The sequence below is a fragment of the Canis lupus genome, chromosome 12 (assembly GCF_003254725.2).
Source record: "Canis lupus dingo isolate Sandy chromosome 12, ASM325472v2, whole genome shotgun sequence".
Lineage (NCBI taxonomy): Eukaryota > Metazoa > Chordata > Mammalia > Carnivora > Canidae > Canis > Canis lupus.
Window position 1 is genome coordinate 41,907,486 of NC_064254.1, and position 18,987 is coordinate 41,926,472.

General features: G+C 34.8%; 1 long non-coding RNA gene and 1 pseudogene across 1 annotated transcript in view; both read left to right on the plus strand.

The window, feature by feature from the left end:
• The first annotated feature begins 14,036 nt into the window (after nucleotides 1-14,036).
• LOC125752242 (glyceraldehyde-3-phosphate dehydrogenase-like) lies at nucleotides 14,037-17,130 on the plus strand (annotated as a pseudogene).
• A 1,779-nt stretch (nucleotides 17,131-18,909) lies between these two features.
• The window catches only part of LOC112658702 (uncharacterized), a 59,824-nt gene continuing 59,746 nt past the window's right edge, over nucleotides 18,910-18,987 (plus strand). The window contains exon 1 of the long non-coding RNA XR_007401258.1: nucleotides 18,910-18,942. This is a non-coding gene — a long non-coding RNA (uncharacterized LOC112658702). The remainder of the gene's footprint in view (nucleotides 18,943-18,987) is intronic.

Here is an 18,987-nt window from a genome sequence, read left to right on the forward strand (position 1 = left end):
CAGCCAAAGGGGGTTTTAGCACATGCTGAAATATTGTGAAGGAAATGTCTGTATTTAGCAGACATTTTAGGGAAAGAGAATGAGAAGTAAATAATATAGAATTTTCAGGCTTTTTAGGAATATGTTGCATTACAGCCTACACTGCAAACTTTCAAAACCATTCTGTCCTTGAATTTGAATACTCACAGTTTTAACCATTATCAACCCCAATTTCTGAACCATTAGAGTCTTGGTGTCAAATATTCCACCTTCATAGTCTTGAAGTTTACTTTCAAAACTTTTTATGATTCAGATCTTCTTGTGAAGAGACTGACTATATCATAAATTAACATTTTTATCAATCTGTTTTCAACATATTGTACTTGTGAATACTATTATATTTTAATTCCTGCATGCATTTACTTTAATTATTATAGTGAAGTTCTTACAAACCTTACCCAACTTTTTTAAAAAAGATGTTATTCAACAAAGTGCTATTATATATGATTTCTAAGGGTTTGATTTCCAGATGTGTTTAAAGAGATTTAGTAAGAGATTTATTAAAGATTTATAAAGTTGAGTTTAGGAAATATCTTCTTTTATTTGGGTGGCTGAAGGTCGTACTTAACATAGGTCATTTTAATTTAAACTATGAAAAATGTCAATCACCGATGTTTTCTTGGGCCTAAATACTATGTCAGTATAAACAGAAAAGTACACATAGTAAGTTCTTTTTTTTTTTTTTTTTTTTTTTACGATAGTCACACAGACTGAGAGAGAGAGGCAGAGACATAGGCAGAGGGAGAAGCAGGCTCCGTGCACCGGGAGCCCGACGTGGGATTTGATCCTAGGTCTCCAGGATCGCGCCCTGGGCCAAAGGCAGGACTAAACCGCTGCACCACCCAGGGATCCCACATAGTAAGTTCTTAAAAATGATAGCTGCACTTTTGATTAGCAACCATTATATGAAAGAATATTTATAAATATATCTAAATTAGTGTATCATGCATTTTTAAATTTTTTATTAAAATACTTTTTGGCAGTATATTTAAAATATTTTACACCATTAGGTGTTATAAAATATTTAACATGGAGCACTTGGGTGGCTCAGTTGGTTAAGTATCTGCCTTCAGCTCAAATTATGATCCTGGGATGGAGCCCCATGTCAGGCTCCCTGCTTAGCAGGGAGCCTGCTTCTCTTCTCCCTCTCCCTCTGCCACTCCCCCTGCTTGTGCTTGCTTACTCTCTCAAATAAATAAATAAATAAATAAATAAATAAATAAATAAAATCTTTGTAAAAAATATTTAACATCGTTAGACGAATAGCTTTGATGTAGAATGTAAAGATACTAATTTAATTTATATTCATACATATAAACTACATTATTATAGATTAAATGACAAAGTCTTTTAATGACATGAAGCTTTGTTTCTTTTAAAATGGGTTGATGGGACATCTGGATGGCTCAGTTGGTTGAGTAACTGACTCCTGGTTTCAGCTCAGGTCCTGATCTCAGGGTCTTGAGATCCAGCCCACCCCCACTGTGCACACAGCACTCCACGTGTGCTCTCTCTCTAAAATAAAAATAAAATATTTATTTATTTTTTTTAATATTTTATTTATTTATTCATCAGAATACACAGAGAGGAGAGAGAGAGGCAGAGACACAGGCAGAGAGAGAAGCAGGCTCCATGCAGGGAGCCTGATGTGGGACTCGATCCCCGGTCTCCACGATCACGCCCTGAGCTGTAGGCGGCGCTAAACCGCTGAGCCACCGGGGCTGCCCCAAAATAAAATATTTAAAATGGGTTGAGGGATCCCTGGGTGGCGCAGCGGTTTGGCGCCTGCCTTTGGCCCAGGGCGCGATCCTGGAGACCCAGGATCGAATCCCACATCGGGCTCCCGGTGCATGGAGCCTGCTTCTCCCTCTGCCTGTGTCTCTGCTTCTCTCTCTCTCTGTGTGACTATCATAAATAAAAAAAAAAAAAAATTAAAAATAAATAAATAAATAAAATGGGTTGAAATACATCATATGTAAAATTATTCTGTAAAATAACTTAAGTTCTAGTCTCCATTTGCTTTGTAAAAAAGTAATAAACTGAATGATTTTTAATTGTCTTTTTAAAATTTTGAAATTAATATTTATTGGGTTTTATATTATATCAAACACACACTCAGGCAGCCCCAGTGGCCCAGCAGTTTAGCAGCCTTCGTTCCAGGGCGTGATCCTGGAGACCAGGGATCGAGTCCCATTTCGGGCTCCCTGCATGGAGCCTGCTTCTCCCTCTGCCTGTGTCTCTGCCTCTCTCTCTCTGTATCTCTCATGAATAAATAAATAAATAAATAAATAAATAAATAAATAAATAAATAAGTCTTTTAAAAAAAACCCCACACTCCAGTCAGTTAATAATTGATATTTAAAGAAAATTCAATTATTCTAGAAAGTAATTTGGCTATAACTACGGACTAAAGAAGGGACCTGACCAGTCATCATTGTTTTGACCCCCTCATGGAAATTCCTGCCATTCTATCTTCCTACCTTAGTTTCTAAATCCTTGGAATAATAAATCTGAGGTAGAAGTGGTATGAGGAAATAATGAGCGTAATTGTTACAGTGATAGGAGTGAAGGTTTTCAAATATTAAGGATAATAGACTACTTAATCTTTAACTTCTTCCTCTATAAATTTCCTCTAATAGTTCAGATTAGAAAAAATGTAGAAATTTACCAATTTTCTTTCCTCTTTCCTTCCCCTCATCACAACTTTGTAGTCAAATACTCTTGTCATTTTGCTTTATTTACAATTCAAAGACAAAGAAATACTTTGGATAAGAATCCCAGTTAAACTGTCATGCTTACTAAAATTTAAATGAAAACCACATCTCAAGTACCTTATTAATCATCTGAAGTTAGAAAATTTTGGACAGGTGATAATCACAGTTCTCATATCCCAAAATCCATGTGTGTGCACATACATAATCTATTAAATCAGAAAGAGAAGTATCTGACTGTATTTTGTAATTATTCATAAGATAGACACAAGAAATGCTTTACTAAGGAGGTTTATAATATAAGGAAAAGTAATGTCTATTTAAGATGTCACTGTGTTCATTCAGATTAGTAGTGGTTAGTGGTCATTTTAAACCTAAAGCAACAGGTATTTAAAACTAATCTCCTTTGCTTACTCACACCCTGAGAAGCCACAGTGGAATTAGGCATTTATGTAATTTCTGGACTGCCATGTTAAGTTATGTGCATGCAAAATCAGGTTGTATTAGAGCTTGTGTACCAAGAGCCTTAGGGGACTGAAAGTAATTGCTCTATTTAGAAGTTGGAATGCAGTTTTAGGTCTACTATTCCTACTGCATTAGGACCAGGGTTGTACCAACCTGCTATAATTTAAAGCCATTATTGAAATCCTCATAGCATGAGATAATTCCTTTCGCATCTTTGAAAGCCTTGATATAAAGCGGCTTATGTCGCAGGATTTTTCCCACAATGACATAGTAGTTCACATAATGTGTAGCTCAGAAAATATGTTCCATTGTTATCAAATGCTTACTGAGTAGCTAAAATGGCCAATTTTTCATATATATTCAATATGAGGACAGCTGAGTAGGACTATCAAACTTGATGAAAAGACATAAAATTAACCTAATCCTGTGGGAGTTTGCATCATAATAGCTTCTCTCTTTAGTGAAAGATAACTTGATTATATCACACAAAGAATTTTACCAAATTTCATAATAACATTTTATAAAATTTCTTGAAAAGCCTTTTTCTGTAATAAGTAGTTGAAACCCTATCTTGAAGCCACCAAATTCATATTTTCTATTTTACTGCATGTGCTATAATGGTCAATTTGAAAATGCAGATTCTAAAATTCCACTCTAAGTAATGTTATGGACTTCTGTAGAACAGGCAGGTCACAGAATAGTTCAGTTAATTCTATTTTACCTGATTTGAATCACATATCAGTCAGGGCTCCAATCAGAAATAAATGACTTACTCAAAGAGATAATTTGAAGAGCACTCACATAAGGTTCATTTATAAATATGTGAAGTTTGTAGAACAAAAAAATACTGTAACCCAGTGCAAGAGCATCTAAGTTTTTACCACTCCTAAGACACAGTTACAAGGGAAGAGAGGAGTTCCCGGGTCTCTGAAGCAGTTATCCAAACTCATCAGTGGTCTTCAGTGGAAGGACACGTTCAGTTCAAAGCAAATGCTTAGTGGGGAAAGCCCAGAGCAAAAAATACCCTGACTTTCTTCTCTCTTCCTTCAATCTGTGTCTGGTCTTTCTAAACCCAACAGAAGCCTGGGGACACGGGTAAAGTTTTAATATGATCCATAAGGGTGAGTTTTCTAGCACAGTTAACAAGATGGGGGAAAGTGCAGAAAGGACATGGAGGGGCACACACAAGAAGATCATTAAAACAAAACAAAACAAAAGCTTTTTTTTTTTAAGAACAAAATGAAACACATTGCATATATAAAATTTGGAAAATAAAGTACATATTGGTGTAGACTATCCTTTCTTGGCAGTGATTATTCCTCCTGTTGAAAGTAGAAAAACAATCTTGATGAAGTCCCAATAGTTCATTTTTGCTTTTGTTTCTTTTGCCTTCGTGGATGTATCTTGCAAGAAGTTACTGTGGCCGAGTTCAAAAAGGGTGTTGCCTGTGTTCTCCTCTAGGATTTTGATGGAATCTTGTCTCACATTTAGATCTTTCATCCATTTTGAGTTTATCTTTGTGTATGGTGAAAGAGAGTGGTCTAGTTTTATTCTTCTGCATGTGGATGTCCAATTTTCCCAGCAAATTTATTGAAGAGACTGTCTCTCTTCCGATGGATAGTCTTTCCTCCTTTATCGAATATTAGTTGACCATAAAGTTCAGAGTCCACTTCTGGATTCTCTATTCTGTTCCATTGATCTATGTGTCTGTTTTTGTGCCAGTAAAAGCAAAAGCAATAATAACACTCAAAACAAAAAAGTGAACAAAACTCCTCAAACATGCTTTTAAAAAATGTAGGTATTAGGACAGACTTTTGTGTTGATTTGATCTTATGGCTTAAATGATGACACTAACGATACAATTTCTCTTTGTTTCTCTGTCTGCCATAGTGTCAGTGTTAACCCAAAGTTGACAGTTCATGGAGGCAAAATAGCTGCAACACTTCCAGGCTTCACACATGTGTGCCACAGCACGTGGAAGAAAAATGTAGAGAAATGTACCTCTGACATTTTTGTTTTTCACCCACAGCAGCAGAAAATTTCCACCTGTATCTATGTGGCCTGAATTGAATCACAGAACCCATATCTGTGACCATAGGAAAACCATATGCAGGTTAGTTTGGAATGAGGTTATTGAAAGCAATAACTCTGATGGAAAAATAGGATTATCATTCCTCAACTGATGGTTGAGTCAGCATCACTTTCAAGTGCATGAGTGGCTACACCTATGGATAGGCACGATTAACACTGTGCAGACAATCTCAATATCTAGTATTGCCCCTTTCTTCCCTACAACCCCTTTGATAGATGAGGAAACAGGTTTAAACAGGTAAGGGACATTTCCTGATGGCATTCAGTTACTAAATAATAGGGCTGAAATTACATTTTCAATTTTCTAGTTTAAAAGTCTATATTTTCCAACCATAAAAATTGCTGTAGGAAGTAATTATCTAGTGTATAAAGTGTCCTAGGGTCTTCTCACTAAGGGCTTTTAAACTAGAAAGTATGGGAATCAAAAACATAGATAGAATGAATAATTCAAGTAAACCCACTTTAAGGAAGCATTTTTTTAAAAAATATGAGCCCTAATTAATCAATCTTGTAATAGATTAAGGACTAAGTTTCACTGACATAGTTTTGGAAACAAAATTTGAAACCAGTAGAGTAACTCAGAACAAGAACTACTACTATTTAGTGAGTAGAACACATATAAATACTTGACTCGTCTAAAAATAAAATAAAAAATGTATATGAATTAAAAAATAATCAGATTATAGAAATTATAGAGAGGAAGGAAAGAATAGCTACTGAGCAACTATCATTTCTATGGATGAAATACCAAGTTTTTAATATATACTTAAATATGCAGGTGTATTTTTTATCTCCTTGACTATATTGACTAATTTATCATTATCCTATTTTTTTGTGCTTTGAATTTTTATACACATTAGATAGTAGTTTTATATTTATTTATTTATTTTTTTTATTTTTTTTAAAATTTTTATTTATTTATGATAGTCCCAGAGAGAGAGAGAGAGAGGCAGAGACATAGGCAGAGGGAGAAGCAGGCTCCATGCACCGGGAGCCTGATGTGGGATTCGATCCCGGGTCTCCAGGATCGCGCCCTGGGCCAAAGGCAGGCGCCAAACCGCTGCGCCACCCAGGGATCCCAGTAGTTTTATATTTAGTAAAATCTACAAAATACTTAATTCTGAGGTAAATGTGTCTTTTTTCTATTTATATCCTGATACTGTTAGGCCAAATCATGAACCTAAGTACTCCTATTTGCCATCTCCTCTACCTTCAAAACTAGCTAAGTATCAAGTACTAAGCAAAAGCAACAACAAAAATGCACACACAAAAATCAACAAACAAAAATACCTTAACTCTCATTCCTTAAGGACAGTACCACTTCTGAACAAAGTAAAGAGATCAAAGAAAAAGTTGGAAGTGAAATGTCAGATCTTACTGGTTCAGAGAGTTTCTCTCATACCAAGACAGATTTTATCCTTTGTCCTGCACCCTGTGCCACTCAATAAAGTTTAAAAAAATCATGTAGATTAAATGTTTGATTTGATATCATGTTCCCTAGGAGTTAAGGGTTTACAATATACTTCTAAGCCCCGGATATCAGACATAATATTGGGCTAACTGCTGAAATATAGATGAATAAAATATTTGGGAAAGAGAGGTACAATTTATCCATACAATGTTAGAGCTCATTATAGGTGTCAATTAGACTTTTTCTTTGTTTTTTGGTTTATTTTTATATAAAATGGTCAAACATTTTATAACAGGGCAGAATAATTCCTGTCCTTACTAGGAGTTGACAAAAAGCAGTTGGCATTTAGAGTTGAAAGTTGTGGTATTGTGGGATAAAATATAGGGAAGAAGCATTTTGTGATGCCTCCCCCAAATTCTGGTTATTATGGCCAAATGGTAGTGACAAAGCACTTCTTTTATTAATATTTCACTTCTAGGAGATTCCTTTAACTATCAGGGAAGTATTTTAGCTGTCTGTTGACATAATGACATTAAATTTGGTATTACATATAGCTAGACACTACCAAAGAATTAATGAAATCATGCTATATAGAGAGAATAAAATTTAAACTTCAGATTAATCATGTAGTCAATGTATTTGTACTTACTGAATATGGAATATATACCGTATACCTCTTGCATAATTCCTTTCTGAGTAGGTGAAATACAGTATACATGTTAAATTATGTGAGACTACACAGGCTGGATTTATTCCCTCTTGGGATGAAAGTCTTATTGGGCTGTTGGAATGGTTCATAGCTCCTGCCTCCTCATCTGCTCTTTATTTAGGATAGCAGTGAAGAATCTGTGGAGACTCAATGCACTCAGTGAGATAAGGATAGTGGGAAATATTGGCAGAGTCAATATGGGGTTAAGTTTCTCTGAAAGCTTTTGATTTGGTTGATAGTGCATCCCCTGTGAAGTTGACCATTTCGTTTGCCCTCAGAGCATGCTAAAGTTGACTGTTTCATAAAAGCCATACTCCTGCCAAAGAACTGAGAGGTCTTCAAAGCTTTGCTGTGCAGATTTCAATGGGGAAAACACAAAGCCATTAATTAAGAATGTGAGTATGATCTAGCTCAGAGTTTTAATAATAGAAGGAAATAGCTCTCTGGGATTAGAAAATGACAGAAACATTTTGTCCTCAGGTTCACTTTAGAGATTGCAATGCCTTCTCAGAAACCGGCTGTCCTTTATTTCAGTCAGCTTATCTTTTAGCAGCATATTCTTTCTATTAAAACAAGGAATCAAAATTCCTTAACTTAAATTTTAAAGCATGATTAGTTTGTGAAACCTTCTGTATTTATTTGTTTAACTAAACTGAAGTTGGAGGGGAGTAAATAAACTAACATTTGTTGAGCAACTCTTGTCCCATATTGACACAATGTTAAGTATTTAATTTGTAGAGGAGGTTCTTGAGGAAAAGATCAGAAGATAAATTATAAACTCACTCTGTATTTAGTCCTAGGAGATAGAATAGAAAAATAATTGACAGAGGAAAATATATGTTATAATGAAAATTATGTAGAACAATATACTATTTATATTAAAATATTTAACTATGATTTAAACAATAATTGTCTTGCAAGGCACATAGTAAGTTGTAGTTTGTGGAATTCTCCTCATTTGCCACTGCACATGTCTATATTACCAAAACCCCTCAATATCTATGTATACATCTTCATTTCCATTTGCTTTCAGAACAGATTGAAATACACAAGTTTACAAGGTTTCATTGATTATAATTTAGGTCGATTCCATCTTCAGGCTACAAAGGAGGTATGATATGCTCACCAAGTAAACTATTTCTCAGTGATTTTCAGGATGGATTATTGCTAGTATTGTTTATTAAGGACAATTAAATCCATTTCAGGTTTATAGACAGATGTTAAAGTGAATCTCAGAGGGTCAATTTTTTAAGCATCTTTCTCAAAACAAAATGTTTTAAATTCTTTCTTGCTTTAAGTCTTGGGCTTTGTTTTACTTTTGTACTTGTAAACTAGGCTTCTACTCATTGATTATAATTATTATTCAGTTATTTAGTTTAATTCAGAAACAACTGTAAAAAGATAAATGATCTAAACATAAGATGAACCTCCCATTTTTAACACTGTCTTGTATATTTAATAACTCTGCTTAGTGAACATAATATTGATAAAATCATAGCAAATATATTTAACAAAAATCTGAGAGACACTAATCTGCATGGTAAATTGTTTTGCTTGAAAATAATATGACATAGAAGACATTTTTTTCAATGATTTTTTTAAGAGCTTGAAACAAAAGTCAAGTCACAAGTTGTTTATATAACACGTTAGATCTTTTTTTTTTTTTTTTAGATTTTTCAATATATACAGATAGATTTTCAGATATACTTAAGTACCAAGCTTATTCATTATTTTTGCCTTTTTATATTGATAGTTCATTTTAATAAAATTCAAGCTTTCTCAGGAAGTGTTACCATTTGATAGGAATTGAAGTTCTTAGCACATTACTACATTTTTAAACACTGCAATACTATCAAGGCTGCCCTGGTCTCATTTCTCATTCTAGTCCCTAGGATATCCCAGGTTCTCACATTTCTTCAATTGTCAAATATACATGGATGACTCAAAAAGTCCAATTTTCTGCTGAGCTCTCTCTCCTAAGTTCTAGAGTGCAGTCTCCTAATGGAAATGTTCATGTGAATATGTTCCAGATACATTAAACTCTACTGTCCAAAACTAAGCCCCTCAATCCTTACTTCAGTGAATGATATGTGTCACCTAGTTCTAAGACCAGGAACTTGAGGGTGTTTTTTGACTTTCCTTCTACTGTATCCCCCTATACTTAATTGATCATGGAGTTGTGTTGACTGTACCTCCTGCACCATGATGATTACAATAGTGTCTTACCAAATCTCCTGGCTACCATTTTGGCTTTCTCTAATTCACTCACTGAATGATGCCAGCATGATCTTCTTGAAATTAAAATATGGCCATGACACTTTTCTCAGATACCCTAGGCTGCCTAAGATTGCACATAGACTCACAGAATTTATTAGCCTTTTCAGTACTTGACCAGTGGTTTTCTCTTTACACTGTTTTCTAAGTATCACCCTTCCTTCTACCAAACTGTAGACATAGAGAACTCATTCAGTTCTTCAGCTGTGTCAGCTCTGTCTTACTACTGTGACTGTCAACAGACAATCCCTTTGTATGCCCAGAATATTTTTTAATCCTACCTCTCCCTTTTTCCCATTCACTGGCCTAAATCTATATTAAACATCTGTCTGTATGTTTGTCAATTCCTCTAGAAGACTTGCATGGCTTCTCCTAAAACTTCTTCCTTAGTTTCATGCAGAGATCCCTTCATATAGAGCTCCCATTGCACACTACATTCTTCTCAATACCCATCTTATTTTACCAAAACTATTACTTTCATTGCTTACAAAATTAATTGTTATAGGTCTTTCCCACTAGATTGTAATCTACATTCAAAACTTTGTCAATCTTTTTTTAATATGTCTCCTTTGCCTAGGACAATGATCACATAGAAGTGCTTAGTAAATATTTATTGAATATGAGTGGTTAAATATTGGAATAGTGAATCTGGCTGAATAATTTATAAATAGTTTTGCTAGAAATTGTTTATATATCCTCATCCTTGCTTATTTCTCAATTCTAAACAAAGTCTAGTGAATTAAAATCTATTCAGAAAGGGCAACCCGGGTGGATCAGTGGTTTGGTGCTGCCTTTCAGCCCAGGGCCTGATCCTGGAGACCCTGGATTGAGTCCCATGTTGGGCTCCCCGCATGGAGCCTGCTTCTCCTTCTGCCTGTGTCTCTGCTTCTCTCTCTCTCAATCTCTCTGTGTCTCTAATGAATAAATGAATAAAATCTTAAAAAAATAATATCTATTCAGAAATATAACATTTAAATATAGTATGATTTTGATATTATGATTAGAAATATATTTAGGACCTCACTGAAAACTTATTACACACAAATGTTAATAGGTATTTTGTCACCTAAGTTCATTTATAATTGAAAATTTGTTCAATATTATGACATGTTCTTTTCTTTTTTTAAATTTAAGGCATATAGCTCAGTGTCTTTATATTTATTATAAACATGATCATTCTTTTTACAATATCATAAGCAAAGAATGAAATTAACCAATTGGCTATTTTTCACAAAGCTCTAATTATTGAAGATTGCCATTTTGCTTTTGTTTAAAACATTTTCTCTCTGATGAATTTGCTCAGACTAACAGTTTTAAATGGGATGATACAAACATATATCACTTACATTAGTTATTTTCCTTTTACAAATAAAAGAAAAAATCTTATTTTGAGATGTCCACTTCTATTTTAGAAAGGGACTAATCTATATTCATAAAATAAGTTCCAAGAAAGCAATGACAGGTTGAAAAATTGCTGCGGGAGTTGTCCAAATGGAATTTGTTTTTGGGAGTGTTGGCATGTGTGTGTTATAAAATGTTAGACAAGTTCTCATAATTTAACATTTCACACATATATAAATATATTTTCACCAAATAGCTTTTTTTGTCTTACCTGAGGAACTAATGCATTAATTATTAAGATGTTGTTAGACTGGAACCAAAAACAACTAGTGTAAAAGTTAACTGGTTTTATGATATTTATTTTTGTTATGACATGACTAAGAAAGAATATACAAAGAAAAATGCAGGATACTGTAATAATCTTGACATTACGAAATTCCAAACCCCAACTCAACCTTAATGTTTGCTATTATTTTTATTTAAGCCATTATTTTTCTCAGAATTCTTCCTTAATACTGACAATTTGCAACCTACTGTCATCAATTTTCTAAGCAACTGTCTTATTTATATCTATTACATGCATCCTTTATAAAGTTTATTTTTTTTTGGAGATAATATGGTCATTTAAATTGAAAACTCAGGAAAATGAACAAACTATTAAAAAATATATTTGATTAACAAAACACAATCAACATTTAAAAAAAAAGTAAAGAATTTTCCTTTACAGTAATGATAAACTATTTAGTATGCTACTGATCTACTGGAAAGTACTTTAAAACTCTTAAGAATATAATGAAAGGTGAAAATATGTGAGGAACTTGATAAAGTTCATGATAATGGTCATGAAATGTAAAGGCATTAATTTCCTTTTGGGGAAAATATGAAATAAAAAAGGACACATGTATTTTACATATATTAAGATATATTACAAAGCTATATTTATTAAAAATATGTTATTGATACCAATCACTCTGACAACTACAATAGTGAGAATATATTTAGTATATAACAGAAGTGACCCCACAAATTTATATTAAAAAGTAGCTTATTTAGATGATTGCACTGAGAAAGTTGATTCACCTTATGGGAAAAATTTCAGAATTTCTATATCACACATGCATTTATTGAAATAAAAACTAAATTATTCGATGCCTTACTATAAAATACAACAAATGGTAAATCTGATAGAAGAAAATATAAGAGAATATCATCATGATTTTTACACACCTCAAAAGGCCCATCTATAGGACAAAAGGAAAGCAAATTGTCATATTGGCAGGGGATATTTACATCAATTACAAAAGATCAATAGCTAAAATATAGAAAAAAACTTCTGCTAATCTGTTAAAAATAAAAAAAAATCAACTTGACATAAACATTAAAAAAGAATATGAGCATTAGTTCATAAGAGGGGAAACCTAAATGGCAAATATGCACTTGCAAAAGATTTATGGGTTTTTTTTTTTTTTTGAGGAGGGGAAAGATATACATTTTACATAGTAATCATAAGAGCACAGGTTATTTCAGTGAAATATCACTTTATATCTTTAATGTTTACCAAAGTTAGAAAGTCAGATAGCAGTAAGAGTTGTAAGTATATGGGAATGTATACCCATGTGAAATATATTCATAATATGTGTGATATATATATGAAATATGTAATATATGTACAGTATATACAAAATACGAATTACATAAATATGTATTACATATGCACATATATATTTTTTAAAGATTTATTTATTCATGAGAGACACAGAGAGAAAGGGAGAGAGAGGAACAGACACAGGTAGAGGGAGAGGCAGGCTCCATGCAGGGAGCCTGATGAACTTGATCCCTGGTCTCCAGGACCACACCCTGGGCTGAAGGCGGTGCTAAACTGCTGAGCCACCGGGGCTGCCCAACATATGCACATATATTTTAGTATATGTTGGTGCATATTGTAATATATACCTAGTATATATTACAGTATAATATATGTATGATCTAGCAATTCTATTCTGGATATATAGCCCAGAGAAATGTTCACACAGGTCTCCAAAGAGACATGAATGAGATTATTCTAAACAGAGCAGTTTTTGAAAGCAAAGAATTAGAGTCAGCCCAAGTGTCACTAAGGATAACTATATTTAATGTATTATAAATTTGTATTAGTATTAATTTGTATTAATACTAATTTGTATTAGTATTTGTATTAGTATTAGTTGTTGTTAATACAAAGCTGTTAAAAGAACTGTGTAAATAAGAGCAACATGACTAAATATAAAAAAATGTCGAGGTAAAATGTGAAAGAGAATGTTATTTGTAGTGCTATATCAGTTATGAAAATTCCATAAACACAAAACATGTATTATTTGCTCTGGAATAATAAATATGTAAATAAATGACAGGCAGATAAATTGCAAGATATGCATTAAATTTATTAAAGTTGGTGCCTCTTGGAAGAAAAAAGAAAAATTAGGAATCAAGAGATAAAAGTGAACATATAGATTTATGTAGAAATCAATGATAAGGCTATAGCATGGGCGGAGAATCATGATCAGTGCAGTTTCTGTGTACTTAGGATCTTAATTAAATGAATAATAAATAAAAAACCTATTTTTTTAAACTTTAGGCTATATGCTGGAAAGTTATTTTCATTATTATTTACTAAATGTTTCTAGTAGGAAATAAAGCAAATGACTACATTTGGGGAAAATTAAATATAAAGATTTAATGCAATCAAATCAAAATAAAAATTATACCTAGCCAAACACTAGTGCTTCCATGTAACAATACTTAGGAATCATTGGCTGAGTAATATAGCGGATGAAAATATTAGCTGTCTTTTATTAAACAACTTCTAATACTAATTACAATCATTCTTAAGAATAGAATGTTTCAATTTACAGAAAGATAACTGGAATGAACCAAATAATAAAGCTTCAAAATGTAAAAAAGAAAAAATTAACATAAATTCTAGGGAGACATTTGGCTCTCTGCTCCTCCACGTTAGACAGACGCATCTTCTGGTGCAGTGCCCGCCGCAACCCCGAGACACGATGGTGAAGGTCGGAGTGAACAGATTTGGCCGTATTGGGCTCCTGGTCACCAGGGCTGCTTTTACCTCTGGCAAAGTGGATATTGTCGCCATCAATGAACCCTTCATTGATCTCAACTACATGGTGTATATGTTTCAGTATGATTCTACCCACGGCAAATTCCACCGCACGGTCAAGGCTGAGAACAGGAAACTTGTCATCAATGGGAAGTCCATCTCCATCTTCCAGGAGTGAGATCCCGCCAACATCAAATGGGGTGATGCTGGTGCTGAGTATGTTGTGGAGTCCACTGGGGTCTTCACCACCATGGAGAAGGCTGGAGAAGGCTCACCTGAAGGTCAGGGCCAAGAGGGTCATCATCTCTGCTCCTTCTGCTGATGTCCCCATGTTTGTGATGGACGTGACCCACGAGAAGTAGGACAACTCCCTCAAGATTGTCAGCAATGCCTCCTGCACCACCAACTGCTTGGTTCCTCTGGCCAAAGTCATCCATGACTACTTCGGCATCGTGGAGGGCCTCATGACCACCGTCCATGCCATCACTGCCACCCAGAACACTGTGGACGGCCCCTCTGGGAAGCTGTGGCATGACAGCTGAGGGGCTGTCCAGAACATCATCCCTGCTTCCACTGGCACTGCCAAAGCTGTGGGCAAGGTCATCCCTGAGCTGAACGGGAAGCTCTCTGGCATGGCCTTCCGTGTCCCCACTCCCAACGTGTCAGTTGTGGATCTGACCTGCCGCCTGGAGAAAGCTGCCAAATATGAGGAGATCAAGAAGGTAGTGGAAGCAGGCATAAGAGGGCCCCTCAAGGGCATCCTGGGCTACACTGAGGACCAGGCTGTCTCCTGTGACTTCAACAGTGACACCCACTCTTCCATCTTCGATGCTGGGGCTGGCATTGCCCTCAATGACCACTTCATCAAGCTCATTTCCTGGTATGACAATGAATTCAGCTACAGCAACTGGCTGGTGGTTCTCATGGTCCACATGGCCTCCAAGGAGTAAGAGCCTCCTGGACCACCAGCCCCAGCAAGAACAAGAGGAAGAGAGAGGCCCTCAGCTGCTGGGGAGTCCCTGCCCCAACTTAATCCCCCAACACAATGAGAATCTTCTGACCTCCAATTTACATCCCAGGCCCCTAGGAAGGGGAGGGGCTTCAGGAGCTCTACCTTGTCATGTACCATCAATAAAGTATACTGTACTCCCCCCTCAAAAAATTCTAGGGAGACATTTGAAAATATCCATTGAAGTGGGAGATGTTGACATATATCTTACACTTTTTGAGAGTTTTTTTTTTAATTTTATTTATTTAATCATGAAAGATACAGAGAGAGGCAGAGACATAGGCAGAGGGAGGAGCAGCCTCCTTGTGAAGAGCCTGATGTGGGACTCAATCCCAGGACCCCAGGATCACAACCTGAGCTGAAGGCAGACCTCAACCACTGAGCCATCTGTGCATCCCAATTTTTGAGAGTTCAATTAAAATTAGTAAAGTGTTTGGAGATTTTATTCTCATAAAAATATCACTTACCAAAAGAGATTCTAGAGCATACATTAAAGAACATATAAAAGAATGTCCATTGCATTATTGTACATAATGGCAAAATCTGAAAATAACCCAAATATTCCTTAATAGGAGATGGATAAATAAAATTGTGCCCTTTTGAAGAATGAAATATTGTAGAACAGTGAAAGTAGATATATGCACCTATGTTAAAACTCTTAAAGAAGAAGGAGGAAAAGAACAATAAGAATCAGGAGAAAAAAAGGGAATAAAAAAGGCAAGTTCAAATAGTAGTTACATCTTGAGAAGAAGCAGAGGGAATGGAATTGGGAATGAACTTGTAGATTTTGGAGATTTTGATGATATTCCAATTCTTGGGTTGGATGGTAGGTTCAGAGGTTTTCGTTTTATTGTGAACTTTTCAGTTTAGACATATATGCTGTGCACTTTCCTTTGTATAAATTGAGCATTATTATGCAATGTGAACAATCTAAAATTAGTGCAAAATTTAATTCCCTGTCATATTTCCAACTCATAAACAGTACCAGCACATAACAGGTCCTTTATACATATTTGATAAACCATAGCATGAACCATTAAGAGCACATTTTAAATATTTACAGTGTGAGGACAAAGACTTCAAAATAGTTATGAAAAAAGGAGGGCAAAAGAGTACAGAACAATGAAGCATTTTGATAGATAATAAAGCCCAAGTTAGGACATAAAAGAAAGTCTATGACTGAGAGGCATTTCTTAAAACATTGAATCCACTTAACCAGATGTCATTTCACTAACAGTAAAAAGAGCTGTGGAGTTCTTTGTATTTATAATCTTAAAATCTTCTTCTTAGAGCCAGAAGACTAAGACCAAACAGAAATAAGTATCATTAAAATCTAAGACGCAGAATTTATTTGTGAAACATGTTACAGGAAATTTAATTCATAAAACAACCTTTTCAGGCAGAGGTCATCAGAATTTTAAGATTCTTGACAATTGTCAACTATCCTTTCAAGTTACTAAAGTGCTAAACTTGCTTTTAGGTAGCATGAAATTCTCAGTACCAAGATATCAATTACTCCACCTTCATTTTAGGTGGACAAAAGGAAATTAAAACTAATTACTGTGTTGTGTGAGTGGTACTATTTATCGAAGGTTTGTAAATGAATAATGTTCAACTGATAATTCAGAGAAAAAGTCTTTATTCAATGGATATATTTCTTCGGGTAGGTTAGCAAATATGTGATTGTTTTACACAAAACCTTTGGCGAAGCCACAGAAGAGCTATATTACAGTCTAAAAATATACTTCTAACACAAATCACATAATATGGCAAGGCTTTCTCATCATCACCCAGCAAACCTTTGCTGCATAATTTAGTGGTGAGAGCCAGGCTACTGTGGCCCAAATCTTGGCTCTAGAAGAACTGTCTGAATGACTTTGGGCAAATTTCTATATTTCTCAATTTCTCTTTGCATTACTATCCTCATCTGAAAGTGGAAAGTGATAATAACAATTCATAGTTATTATGAAAATTGATGTTCAACACATGGTAGAAAAATCAATAAATAATTTGTTCCTTAAATAATTTCATGGTGTTATAATAAATAAGAGCTAATTTGTCAAATAGCATCATATATCGTCTTTGAGTCGTTATTCATACTGCTAGACACAGTACTTGTTACATAGTGTACACTTAGTAAAGAATAGACATATTTGGGGATGCTTTTCATGAATTTTTCAATCCAAGTCTTTCTCGACAAGCTACTGATACAGATTATAAAGAAAAAACAACACTGAGAGATGGCTGGTACTGGGAGTAGGGCAAACGTTGAGGTGTATAGCATAAATGCTGCATAAATGTATAGCATAAATGCTGCAAATAGTCTTCCCTTTCTATCGTATTGTCATCTCTACATTTCACACTGATGAAAGTTGACAGGCTATTGAGAAATTCCCTAAAGTCTTGATTAATTCAAATAACATTTATCAAGCAGGTTATTAACAACAGTCATTATACTGTGGTCAGCAAACAAAATGTTCCAGTTCTAGTGGAGCTGTTGCAGATACTGGTGGGAAAATGTGCAATCACAAGAGTATCATTTTTAAATAATTTTTCTGAAAAATAAAAATAGGAAAGGAATTTGTTTATTTTTTCTTCTATTATATGATATCTGGGCAGAGAAGCAAATTACTTTACCTCAAAATTTATTTGTGAAATAGTGGTATGGGGTGGTGAGTCAAAGAGAAAATCCTTTCCTGTAAGAGCTCTCACAGCAAACATTTAGGATTTTCCTGGTAAAATGTGTAATTCCTTTTTATACTTTCTCTTTTTTTCTAATTAGAAGTTATTCTCAGTTATTAGGACTAGGGACATTAGTTTATAGAGCCTTAGAGTGTTTCTGGAAAAATGGATTCTTTTATGCCATCATGAAGATTAATTTGTTGGGGCACCTGGGTGGCTCAGTCATTAAGAGTTGGACTCTTGATTTTGGCTCTGGTCATGATCTTGGGGTCATGAGATCAATGGGAGCCTGGGTTCCGCACTGAGTGTGGAGCATGCTTAGGATTCTGTCTCCCTCTCCCTTCGCCTCTCCACACTACCCCTCTCCACCTTAAATAAATAAATGCATCTCTGGGAAATAAAAGATTAATTTATTGAAGGAATCCAGGTGAGAATTGGAAGTCACATAAACTCACTTTCTCTTCTACTTAGAGAGTATTATATCGAACGTGTATAAAATTAAACCTATGCAGTATTAAAAATTAGTATGTGTATACATGTCCACACTGTATGGCTATTCATGGTATTGACTTTAATGGTGTACTTGGATGGATTAGATTTTAGTACAAAGTAAATTAAATAGCTATGATTGCTTATGCTATTTCCCGAAGTTAAGCTAGTTTCTTTTGGAAGGGTCTGGCCATTGCAGATACTGAATTTAATGTTTGTTCACTTAATCAAGGTTTTATTACTCAGTCTTTAAAAAGCTATTCCACATGAAAATATCATTCCCTTCTTCCTTCCTTCTGAGCAGACTCCAACCCAGGAAAAGAGGGATTTAAACCTGTTTCCAGAAAATACACAAAATATTATGATACAGCATGGTCTGACTTTCACATCTTAAAAGCTGGAACGTGTCTTTGCTAACTTGCAGTAGGCTATGAAATAATTACGTTGTGTGCTAAATGGCATTTTTCACTTTTCATTTGTGCTTCAACACTCAGTTTTCAGTAGATCATTTAGAGAGGATCAGCATTCTTTGGAAACTAAAAACACACCACAGGTCAGGGCTGCACGGCCTGATGGGAAAAGAATGCGGTCCACAAAGGTGGTCTTTGTGAGACATGACGACATGTGAGTATCTGTTACAGAATTGGCATGCTCACGCTTCCCCTAGTG